Below are 12,030 nucleotides of genomic sequence, written 5' to 3'. Positions count from 1 at the left end.
CATACAGTTCCACAAATTCCTTAATTCAGGAACAGTTAATCATTTTACTGCTATTTACAACACTTGCCATTTCTCCAAACGCTTTCTTTTTGTCTTTCTCTCTTGACATAGACCATGCATTCCTTTCTCCTTCCTTCTTTTTTTTATTTACTTGCTTTCTTTTTCTTCGAGACAGGATCAACAGTTCTTTCTTTTTTCTTTCTTTCTTTCTTGAACATAGCATGTTTCCACAAGTGCAACTGTTAAGTTTTCTTATGAAAGCCATTTCCTTTTTACATTTTTATTCACAATGGCCGAGCCTTACCTATGCCAAATGATCTATCCCTTCCCTAGCTGGGTGCAAAATAACTTCATCGTACATGTGCGTATACACCCACCTCACTAGACTAGTGCTGGCAGATCATCCCCCACTAACAAGCATCAGGTGTTACCAGCCTCCGATATAATCTCGGTCTACCAACTTGTGCAAGCTCTGCTCCGTCAGTCATGTATTTTATTTGGGTATGAGAATGTCCAAACAGCAGCTGAGGGTACTCGTTCAACAACTTAGTGGGGCTCCTTTGTGTTCAGATGTTGTCTTTATGTCTGAGAAGATCTGCTGAGTAGAACATCCTAGCTACTCAAGCATTCCCTGAACAGGAAAGTTTGTTTTTTGTACATTTTTTTTTAAAGATGCAGGGAAATATTAAAGCTTCTCAGTAGCATACTTATACTTGCTTTAGGTTACTGAAAAGCACTCCAAATTTTGAAAACACTAGTCTCTCTCTTCTAACAGAAAGGATACAAATCAAAACCTAATGCAAAATTTACATGGGCAAAGCATTATGGAATATTACTGCAGATGCCAAACTTTCCACAGACAGTGTCTTCTTGCCCCAGTAAGGATACACAGCTGATTTTTGCGTTGAAACTCAGGTGTGCTGCTATCCACGTACATCATTGCTAAAACAACTCTCCCCCCTGGAAATGAGATTTAAAACACTGGTGGTGCTGGTTCTCAGCAAGTTAAAATATACTTATCTTGAAGGGGGAATGCCATGTTTAACTCTCCCCCCTGGAAATGAGATTTAAAACACTGGTGATGCTGGTTCTCAGCAAGTTAAAATATACTTATCTTGAAGGGGGAATGCCATGTTTAAGAAGTTATTCTCTCTATGATGAGGGTGCTCCATTGTTTATTTCAGTTGGGTGACCTCTATGATTTCCTGAAATACAGGAACATGAAATGTGTAGTTTTTGGTAGTGGAAAACTGTGTTCATAAAGTCCCCTGAACTTGCACCAATAAAAAAAATATGGATCTTTTTTTTTTTTCATTTTCTCTATCGCTTGACGAGTTCACAAGCCAGAATGTCTAGCCAATATTATGCATACAATTCCACAAGTTCCCATCTTTGCAACAGTCAGTCACAACACTTACAGGAAAGAAATGCATTTTGAGAAAAAGGTCTTTCTCTTTTGAAACAAGCTGTGCATTCCTGTCTCCCTTTTCTTTCTTTCCATACTTCCTTTCTTTGCTTCTGTTCCTGGCAGACAGTATCAAGAATCCTTTCTCTCTCTTTCTTTCTTTCTTTTCCCAAGCTTAGCATGTTTCCCATGATGAAGCTATTATGTTTTCATGTGAAAGCCATTTCCTTTTTACATTTTTCTTCAGCATGGCCAAACTTTACCTATGCCCAGTCATCTAATTTTCTCCTAGTATGGTGCAAAATGACTGTCACACGTGTGTGCATGCACACCCACCTCACTAGAATCCATCTTTGGGCCCTGGGACCTCCTAAACTGGTTACAGACAATACCACAGTGATGTGGTACAACAAGCAAGTGGCAACCAAGGTCATACCCTCTTTGCAGACTAGCCATGTTATGTTGGGATATAGTTTCACAGCACAGTTTTACTCTACAGGCATCCTACATTCCATCAGAGCAAAACTGTGTGACAGACAAGCTGAGCAATACCAGGGTAGATTCTCATGAATGGAAACTGGATCTGGTAGTCATCCAAGATTTTGATTCATTTGTGGGGAGTTCCTCAAGTAGACCCGTTTGCCTCCTCTCTGAACAATTAACTTGGTTAAATTCTGTTCCAGGAGTCCATGCAAGAAAGCCTTGAAGACAGATGCCTTTTCTTTTATTTGGACAGGAGTGTTCCTTTATGCCTTTTCACCCTATCCACTAATATCCAGGGTACTTCTGAAGAATCAGAAGGAATCCTCCAAGGTCATTGTTGTGACTCCCTTCTGAACCAGGCAACCGTTATTCTCCCTTTTTTTGGAAATGGCCAGTGACAGTTACTACAGGCTTCCTTACATAATGGATCTACTCACACAAGAAAAGGGTTTTTTGATATAACTTGACATCCGTTATCTTTGACTGACTGCCTGGATGATAGGGTCTTAATTCCTTTTAGGCACCTGTTTTCTGAGGACATGCAGCAGGTACTAATGGAGGCAAGAAAACCTTCCATTAGAAATTCATATATTAGCAAATGGAAACGTTTTTTTTTTTAATTTGGTGCCAACAACATAACCAGCACCCATTCAGAGCTAGTTCTTCTCTGGTTTCACAATGTTTTTGTGAGTTACTATCCTATTGCCTTTCTTACTCTTCTATCAATTTATCATCTCTTTCAGCATGTCTGTCTTTGGATCCTCCTCTTTCAAGACCGACACATGTCAAAATGTTTTTGAAAAGGTTTTGCATAAGAAGCTTCCCAAGTAAACTGGTGGCCTGTCCTTGAGATCTTAATTTTGAGTTAGAGAAATTAACACTTACTCCGTATGAACCAGCTAATTTGTCTGACCTCGAGGTTCTTAACATGGAAAGCAGTTTTATTGATTGCTCTGACCTCGGCAAGAAAAGTATCTGAGTTGAAAGCTCTTATGGTGAGTCAGACCTACCTCATGTTCCACAATGGCAGGGATTCTTTGAGAAGTAATCCTTATTTTATGCCTAAAGTCATATCCGAGTTTACTTTAAGTCAAACTATCCATCTCTCTCTTTTCTTTCCTGAACCTAAAAATGAGGAAGAAAGGATATTCCATCACTTGGTATTATCTTGTCAGAACTAAATCTTTCACATCATTGCATCAGTTGTTCATTTCTTGTGAAGGTAAGAAGAAGGGACAACAGATGTCAAAAATAGACTGTTTCCAACTGGTTGTCTAAAGCTATTGCCTCTTGTTATACTCACCTTGACAAATCTGTTTCATGCAGGGTCAAGGCTCAATCTCTACAAGGACCTTGACTTCTTCGATGGCTTTTTGAAAAGGGTTTGATTTTTAAAGTATTCTAGAAACTGCTGCTTGGTCTCCTGTACATACTTTTACAAAGCACTGTAAACTGGATTCCTTCTCTTAGTCTAGATAATGCTTTACTAAGGCCATTATCTAGGGGTTCCTGAACCCTTCTTCCACCTCCCAATTATAGTTAGCTTTCGTAATTTATCCATATAGCTAAGGCTACTACAGCAAAGTACAATTGTGTAAGTTGAATTTATCATAAAAGTTGATGTTTGAATGATCACTGCTGCAGTAGTTGCACCCGCTCTCCATTTCCCATGTTTGTTGGTGTGTTTTTTATGCCAAGATGTGGACATTTATTTTTTTGTTATTCCCAGCCTTGCCCTGTCAGGGCTCAGCCTCCCTCTCTCTGCTGACAGGAAAGCTCTGAAGGGCTTCACATCCAAACTTGTCTTTAAGTCAGCTCAGTTTGAGTTGCTTGACAGTTTGGGCACGTGGAAGGTGCCCTGCTGCTTTGGATGCCGGTCAGCAGTTATATCCTTAACAGGATTTAACCCATATAGCTAAGGCTATTGTAGCAGTTATCATTCGAACATCTACTGTTATAATAAGTTCATCCTTGCACAACTGTACTACTTTTAATTTTCCTTTCCTGATTGAGAAAAGCATGAGGCATTATGTACAAGGCCCCCTTAATTCTTGTTTAATCCAGTGCCTGCATCTGAAAAGCCATTTGAGAGACAAGGCTATGCTCTTTTTTTTCAGTGAAGAGCCAGGGACAAAAGTCACAGCTAAACAAACACTAGCATCAGATACATCAGTCAGCCTTTGTACAGAGCTATGTAAAACGAGACTGGCAAGGTACTGATTAACAGGACATCAATCATGCAGGTAGAAGAGTGAAACAACATATCTAAATTGATGGCAGTGACCTTTAGTATTTTAACATGCAAGTCAGCCAGATGAGACATTACTGTTTTGGTGATAATACATTTCATCTAGCAGATATCCTAAATCTGGAGAATGTAGCAGTAACTGGTAAGTGGAGATTTTAAGTATCTATGAGGGTAACAAAAGCATCAGAGCAAGAATTACTGAATCAGTAAACTGAGTATAACTTAACCCACTATTAAGCAGTGAAGAGTGTAACTGAAGATAATTTATTGTGGATCATGATATTTCTACAGTAGAGGTGCATGAGTGACTGAAATGAGAATATCAAATTAGTGAAGATATTCCTAGTTATAAAGAGATAAAATAAGTTAAATAGGCTATTTCATGTTATTTTCAGGTGTACTTACCAGGCCAGCACTGGGCTTTGGAAATTGTGATAATTAAAAAGCAGGTAGGGCAACCTGCAGAAGCTTACAGTACTATATAGTGGCTAGTAATGATTGCTGTCACATGGCAACACAATAGTAGCTGTCACTACCTGTCTGAAGAGTAATACATGTTTGGGCAGTGATTGCTGTCACATGGCAACACAATAGTAGCTGTCACTACCTGTCTGAAGAGTAATACATTTCTGGGCAATATGAAGGATGTCAATTTAATAGGTCATATAAGTTAGGGAAGAAAGCTCCATGGTGAGGAATGACATTGTTCAATGCCACTTGCATTAGATTTTGTGGACTTCATTAGCTGATTTCCTTCTGACCTAAAGGATCTAGCAGAGCACTACATGGCTGCTCAGTTAAGCGATTCTGTACTTGTCTTAACCGCCTTTGTACCAGACGGAGATGTATGTGGCTAGAACAAGATAGAAGAGTAAGCCAGTTAAGGGCAGAAATCATCTAGCAATACTGCATATGGTTAGGTGTGACTTTTGTCTTGCTAGTAAAGTCATGAAAGGTTACGGGATAACATGCTGCCATAAATAAGTTAGCAATAAGCATTGTTCGATCAACCCGAAGTCAGTTATGTTTTGTGAGACAAATATTTTGGCTTGTACAGCATCTCCAGTTGTTTGTGCTCTTTAACACAAAGTGCCTGAACATTTTGAAAGAGAAAAATATTTTCCTCCAAATAGTTTGTCTCCATGTTTCAAAGCATGTTTACCACTACACTTTTGTTTTTTACTAAAAGTGTTATGTATGTTAGTTTTACATAGCCTCTCAAAATGCCAAGGGGGGAAACAAAGGTGGATTAAATGTACTTTTTCTGGACAAAGATTGCTTCATTATATTAGTGCACTCATCTTTAAGCTTTGTCACATTTAACTTAAGTTCCAACAAAGTGTCCACTACTTTGAGTTCTTAGGAAGGAACAAAGTTAAAACATTTTAAAAAGAGATCAGCATAAATAGAAGTAATATTTAAATGTTTGTAATAGTAAATTTTTTGAATTTTGTATTCAGGCATAGTACCTGATGTTAACAATAGTAATTACGGGTCTGACCCCTTCTTCCCTTCCCTTGATACTGTTTCCTCTGTTTCTTCTGGTGACCTTAAGAGGCTGACATCCACTGTCCAGGAACCTTTGTTTGATTCTTGTGTTTCTCTTTTAACCTCAGCGATCTTCTCTCCTGCCTTTGTACCCTGCAAAAATCCTGTAGCTCAGTATCGTTGATGTCACCATCTTTTTCTTGGCATACTTCATTAGAACAGACTACGGAAAGTTTGTTCTAATTAGTAAGAGGGCTGGATATGCAGATTTGTGTTTGTTGTCAAGCTGGTCTCATTTTATTTTGTTGTCCTTACTCTTGCATATGTTCTCAAAATGTTGTTCAACATGGTCAAACACCTTCCTAAAATTCTCCTCATGAATACAAAATAAAAAATTATGAATAACTTATTGTTGTAGTTTTTAATGTCTTCCTCTAAAAGAGTCAGTTTTCTAGTGTTGTCCCTAATGAGTCATGGCATCATATTAACTGAATAAATAACTCAAGTAGCTCATTGTGAAGAATAGATTCACTAATTCGTAGGGCCATTTTAAATACTGTAATCTCAAACCCTTCAGTACATGCTGCAGTTGTATAAAAAGATATTATTAAGTTTAAACAAGAGGTGGAGATTGAGAAAGTTATTTGGAATACAGGGATCTTTGGTGGCAACTTCAGCTGAGTGCAATGCAAACTCTTAGTATAAATGACAAAGTATCATTGAATTGTGCACTAGCTGTTAGAGCTGGCAAGTTGTCACATAAAGTATATTTTTTTGTTTTTTTTCTAACATAATTATTTTAATATAATGTAAATGTATATACACGTTTTTTCACATTGTTCACTGTTTTTATAAAAAGCGGAAGCTTTTAAAGTGTTTGATTAAAAGAAAGGTTTTTAGAATATTAAATGGTATTAGTTAACCATTTTTTTTAATTAAGGGGATGAGAATTTTGATTTTTTGATTTTTATTCAAATGTTTTATTTAAGGTTTATGTAAGGTATTACTGTTATTCTGATGAAGTTCATTTTCTCATTTGGGAATGCAAGAGCTTAAGTTATTTGCAATAAACAGTTCTTCAGTCGTGGTAAGCATTTATATAATACTAAGTAATATATATGCAGTAAAGAAGATGTACTTACCAAAGCTGAGGCTGTTTAGGCCCATCAAAGTGGAAAATAATGTCATTAATTTACAGGATAAAATGCAGCACAAATACACCTACATATGGTTGTAGCCAGCATGCTTAAAACATGGGCATTTGTATTTATTCATTAAGTGTACCTTCATTTTTTTTTAAATGTGAGATATCCTGCAGCTCAGTAATTTGGGCTGGAAGAAGATTACATACTAATTTTATGAAATATCATTTACAGATGGTTAATGGAAAAAAAAATAGGTCTGCTGTGTCTTGTTGAATTGTTATTTCACAGAGTATAAAATAAGTAGTTCACTAATAATTTATTTGCCAGAAGAGGAAAACATCTTTCCTTCAGTGGCTTAGAAGTAAGAGAGTTGAGAATCATTTAACCTTAAATTGTACTGCACTGTTATTCTGCAGGCTGCAAGATGAATACATCTGAGAATCCTATTTTTCATGGTTTTTAGTGCTGTTGTATTTTGACTTGAAAATGAGGCAACTGTACAAAGTGCATATTCTACCTTAAGAATTAATAAAATGACACAAGTCACAGGAATAAGTGACTGGTTAATTTCTAAGCCACTTTGAGTTACTGTGAGACTTTTGTTGTAAAGGAATGGAGGAGTGGATGTGACTTTGGAAAGTAAGGCAGCCATCTAAAATGACACCAATATATTTTTGATGTTGTGTAAGGGATTAGTTTCCCAGCAAGATCAGCAATTATAAGGTAGTAATGTTAGATAGTCTTTTAGTAGCAGTAGTACAAAAATCATGACTTTGGGTTTTGTTTGGGTGATAGTAAGTTTATAATGGGCTAACCATTTCCAGGTATACAAGAACTGCTGTTACAATGTAGTGGATAGCCGAGTGACAGTTTTGTGGGCAGCTGTAAAAAATATGGCATTAGTATATAGTGTGATATTTATCAGACACAAGTCCTGTAGAAAGCTGTTGAGGTCTAATAAGAATAGCAAGGGTCTTAGAACAGACAGTGAGGCACTCCAAACTTATGTGAACCAGAGGAGAATTACCCATCTGGTATGGACATATAAAACATTCAGTTAGTGATGTGGGTCTTGAATTAAGTATTGATGTTATGTTGTCCCTGTCTGGCCTTCGTTCTTGCTGGTTGGGTTCAGAGCTGATCCTCTGCTCCGACTCTGCCGCTTACTATAGCTCGAGAGTTTATACTGGCTCAAGGATAACCCCTATCCCAACATGCCTAGCGGTAGCTACCCAGATCTCGTTTGCCACTTGCACCGTCAGGATTGATACTACTGGCTCAGGCTAAGTATTTATAGAGTTTTTTCATATTTTTGCTGTCATCCTTGCAGGATTTTACTAGTTTAATTAAACTTGTTGGTGTCTAGCTTAGTTCTCACTTGATTAATAACTTTCTGATCTTCCTCTGCTGTTGTTTTTTGGGTTCTTCTTGGCCATCGTTTTTCTTAAGCCTTGCTTTCCTCTTGAGCCCGTTTAACTTAGAGGGTTTGTTTCTTATTTTCCCCACTATCTCTTGGAGTAGCCGTTTGTTAGAAAAGGTTTTCCTTGCTTGTTTGTTGTTTGGTATTGTTAGCCGTTACAGCCTTATTTTTGCTGTTTGTGTCTCCTAGTTATCCCGCATGTCTAAAGAGTCAAAACCCTCAGGCTTTAAGAAGTGTGACTCGTGTGCCCATCCGTAAGGGACATTTTTTGGCAGCACAAGTTGTGTATACTGTTTAGGGGCTGTTCACCTGCAGGACTCATGCTCTATCTGTCATGCTTTCAGTTTTAGAGTCCTGCAGGAGAGAAAAAATAAACGGATTCTGCATGGCCTTTTGAAGAACCCTTAGAATCCTTTGTCTATGGTTCCTCAGCCAGCAAAACAATCTGACAAATCTCCCAAACCATCCTCAACGGTTCCAATTTCGGAGCAACCCAAATCTGCTGTCATATCTTCGACTCGGTTCCCAGTGTCGGCTCCGACAAAGCTATGCCTCCGGCGGCTCCATCAGTGTCTTCAGAGCCAGCCCAGACCCATAAAAGAACCAGGTGCCCCTCTTTGGAGCAGGTGCACTCTGCTCCACAATTTCCTATGTTGCAATCTGGGGCAGGCAGCCACTGGTCCTCCTCTCACTCCTCTCGGTCCTCCAGGCTTTCGGATCATGATGTGGAGAGAATGGTTAATAGGCTCCTCAAGTCACAGGCACTTGCCAAATTGCTATCGAGCCCAGCCCATAAGGAATTGGCTCCTTCGGCCCAGCCAGCTTCTCTATTGGTTCCTCCTCTAACTCTCTTGAGCTCGGAGCTGGAGTGCATGGATGTCATGGTGGTGGAACTATCAGTTCCAGTTTCTTCTCCTTTATCGGTTCTGACTCCCACTCTGATCTCCTTGATGTCTCAGTCTATCGAAGGATCTGGGTGCCGAAGCTCTCTCGGTGGCTCCGAGGGGGGAAGTGGCATCGGCTCCTTGTCCAAACCTGCTCTCCCTCTCGGAGCTTTGGCGCAGGTGAGCTTGGCTCCCACATCAGACTCCGAGCCGTTGCTGTCGGTTCACAGGAGATCTCCGGGCTCTTTGGAGGTGGAGGCTCTTTCAGCTTGGGACCGTGGCACCTTTTGAGGTGATGAGCGTGCTGTCCTCTGAGACCACTCCACCCTCTGCACCATCGGCTCCTTCTCCTTTGGTGCCTGTGCCTGCCTTTGACCCTCCTTCTCCCTCCAAGCAAAGGGAACCTATGCCCCATTGGGTGACCCCACTTCTTCCGAAACCTCCCCCGAACATTTGGAGGAGGTCCCTCGGAAGAAAAAATGTAAGAGGAAGCATCTGGACTCACCTGAGTCCATCACTTCAGACACAGACTTGGATGAATCGGAAGGGTCCCCCTCTAAGGATGTCTCCTTTTCAGACATCCTGGAAATCCTTGGAGGGGTGGCTGGCAGTTCCTAGCCCCTTCTGAGGATGAGTCTGTCTACCTTGACTCATTTGGTTTCTGACCCTCCACCTCTTGGGTGTCTCTGCCTTTTGATCCACTTTTGTTTGTAGTGATTTCTGAAAGTGTAAACTGGTTCAACGGTGACCAAATAAATTTATAACTGCACCTGAAGACAATTCCTTTCTTTCCAAAGGGGTTCCTGTTAATGCTATGGTGGTGGCAGCAGCCACTAAGAAGGAACTTGCAGAAACTTCATCTGTCCATCCACCGAACAAGGAATCCCGTACAATGGACAGGTATGGGAAGTGTATGTTCTCTTCAGTGACCTTTACTCTCAGGTTGCTGAATTATTTGTCACACTTCACGCGACTTCAGAGGAATCTCCTAAAGGAGTTGGGAGATACCCTGCAGGATCCTACAGCTGAGGGAGTTGCGAACAGGGCAGCTTCCCAGCTTGCGACCTTGACTTCGGTGGTGAACCCCTCCATGAAGCTCATTTCTTATGCAACAGATGGAGCAAGTAGGGCAGCAGGTACTGGAGTTGCTTTGCGGAGACACTCCTGGATACGCCTTTGTCAATATGCAGAACCCTTCAAGTCCTCCTTTACCAATATCTCTTTTGATGGCTCATCCTTGTTTAGGCCTCAGGCAAAAGAGACTCTCACCAGGTGTGAAAAGGATGGCAAGACTCTCTCTGCCGTGGTAGTCTGTTTTTCCACTCCATCTAGATCCACATTTTCTCACTCTTCTGACCTTTAGGGTAGGTTTTGAAAATCCCAGGGAGCTTCGCCTCACACACATGGAGAATTTTCCCCAGGGACAGAGGGGGAAACAATAACGGAAGATGCCGGCCTCGCAGCAGGACGACAGAGATAGGTTTTCTGCTAGGCCCTTCCAGCACTCCTGAAGGGAGGCCAGACTGTCCGCCTCTGGAGGCATTTGGGGGCAGAGTATCATTGTACCCAACAGCCTGGCAAACTATTACGAAAGATGCATGGGTACTCTCAATAATATCCATCCAGGGGTCACAAAATTCCTTCCCAGTACCCCCCTCAAGAAGAAAATGGTCAATCCCCAGACATTTCACCCAGTCTTTGGGATCAAACAAACATAGAAGTACATAGGTTGCTAGAAAAGAGAGCCATCCAAGAAGTCTCCACAGACCAAATCGAATCCGGGACTTACTCAAGGTTCTTTTTAGTTCCAAAAACGACAGGGGACTGGAGACCCATCTTGGATCTCAGCAAGCTAAACAAATCAGTAAAAAAAGCAAAGTTCTGGATGGTAACACTGCAGTCCATTCTTCCCATTTTGGGTCAGGACAGTTGGATGTGTTCATAGGTAGGTACTTGGCTATCGGACCAAGGGCCTACATAAGCCTAGCCAACAAGGTTCCCTGGCTTACGCCACCCAAGAAAGGTATTTTCCTGTGCCACTGTCGAGCAGAGACACAGAAGTGATCCCTGGGGTGTATTTCCTACTTCGCATCCACTCATCAAGATTTTTCTTGGAGTGCTAATGAAGAACTTTGCTTGACATAGATGCGTAGCTTGTTCCAGAGTATGGGAAGTCTCTGGGACAGGAATCTATCCCTCCAGCATGTCATGTTTGTTGTGGTGACAAGGTTTAGGTCCCTAGAGCGTGTAGCTCAGAGGGGTTGGGATTTCTTTAGGGTGTAGCATGTCCAACAGCTCTGGGTTTGACATAGCTTTATATGTTAGGCAGAGATCACCTCTGAGTAGGTGATATTCTACGGAGTAAAGCTGGAGTTTTTTGAGACTTGTCAGTGTAGGGCATATTGTTTGAGGCCAGTAATCCTTTTTGTGAGATTCTTCTGTGGTCTTTCCAGCTGCTGCAGATGTCCTGTGAGTTACATTCCAGAAGGGGCGTTGTACTCTATAATGGGTCTAATGAGTGTTGACTAGAGGGGAACAATGACCTCTTTTTTTTTTTTTTTTTTTTCCTCCTCCGGATGAGAACCCTTTTATGATGAAGTGTGCCATGCAAGGACTTCCTGACTATTGTGGTGATGTAACTATCTAAGGAGAGACTACTGTCAATCTGGGTCCCAAGGTCTCTTATCACATATTCGGTTTTAAGTAGATTGCTGCCTATGTGGTAGTTGATGGGTACAGAGTTTTTACCAAGGGGATGACACTGCACTTTTTGGCATTGAGCTTGAGGCCATGGCTCTGACACCAAACATCTGTCTTAGCGAGGCCCTTCTGTAGGATGTCCACATCATTTGGGGACTTGACTATGATTCCTAGTTTGTAGTCATCTGCGAACTTAGTTAGCCAGAGACCTTCTGTGTTAGCCTGTACTTCAGAGAAGTAGATACCAAACAGGAGAG

General features: G+C 40.8%; 1 protein-coding gene across 1 annotated transcript in view; it reads left to right on the top strand.

The window, feature by feature from the left end:
- The window catches only part of OSCP1 (organic solute carrier partner 1), a 789,745-nt gene that overhangs the window by 19,799 nt on the left and 757,916 nt on the right, over window positions 1-12,030 (top strand). The window lies entirely within an intron of this gene.

The sequence above is a fragment of the Protopterus annectens genome, chromosome 1.part1, assembly GCF_019279795.1.
Source record: "Protopterus annectens isolate FY-2018-M chromosome 1.part1, PAN1.0, whole genome shotgun sequence".
In the NCBI taxonomy this organism is placed as follows: Eukaryota; Metazoa; Chordata; order Ceratodontiformes; family Protopteridae; genus Protopterus; species Protopterus annectens.
The sequence above is the reverse complement of the archived record's forward strand: the minus strand, read 5'-3'. Positions and strand labels throughout refer to the sequence as shown.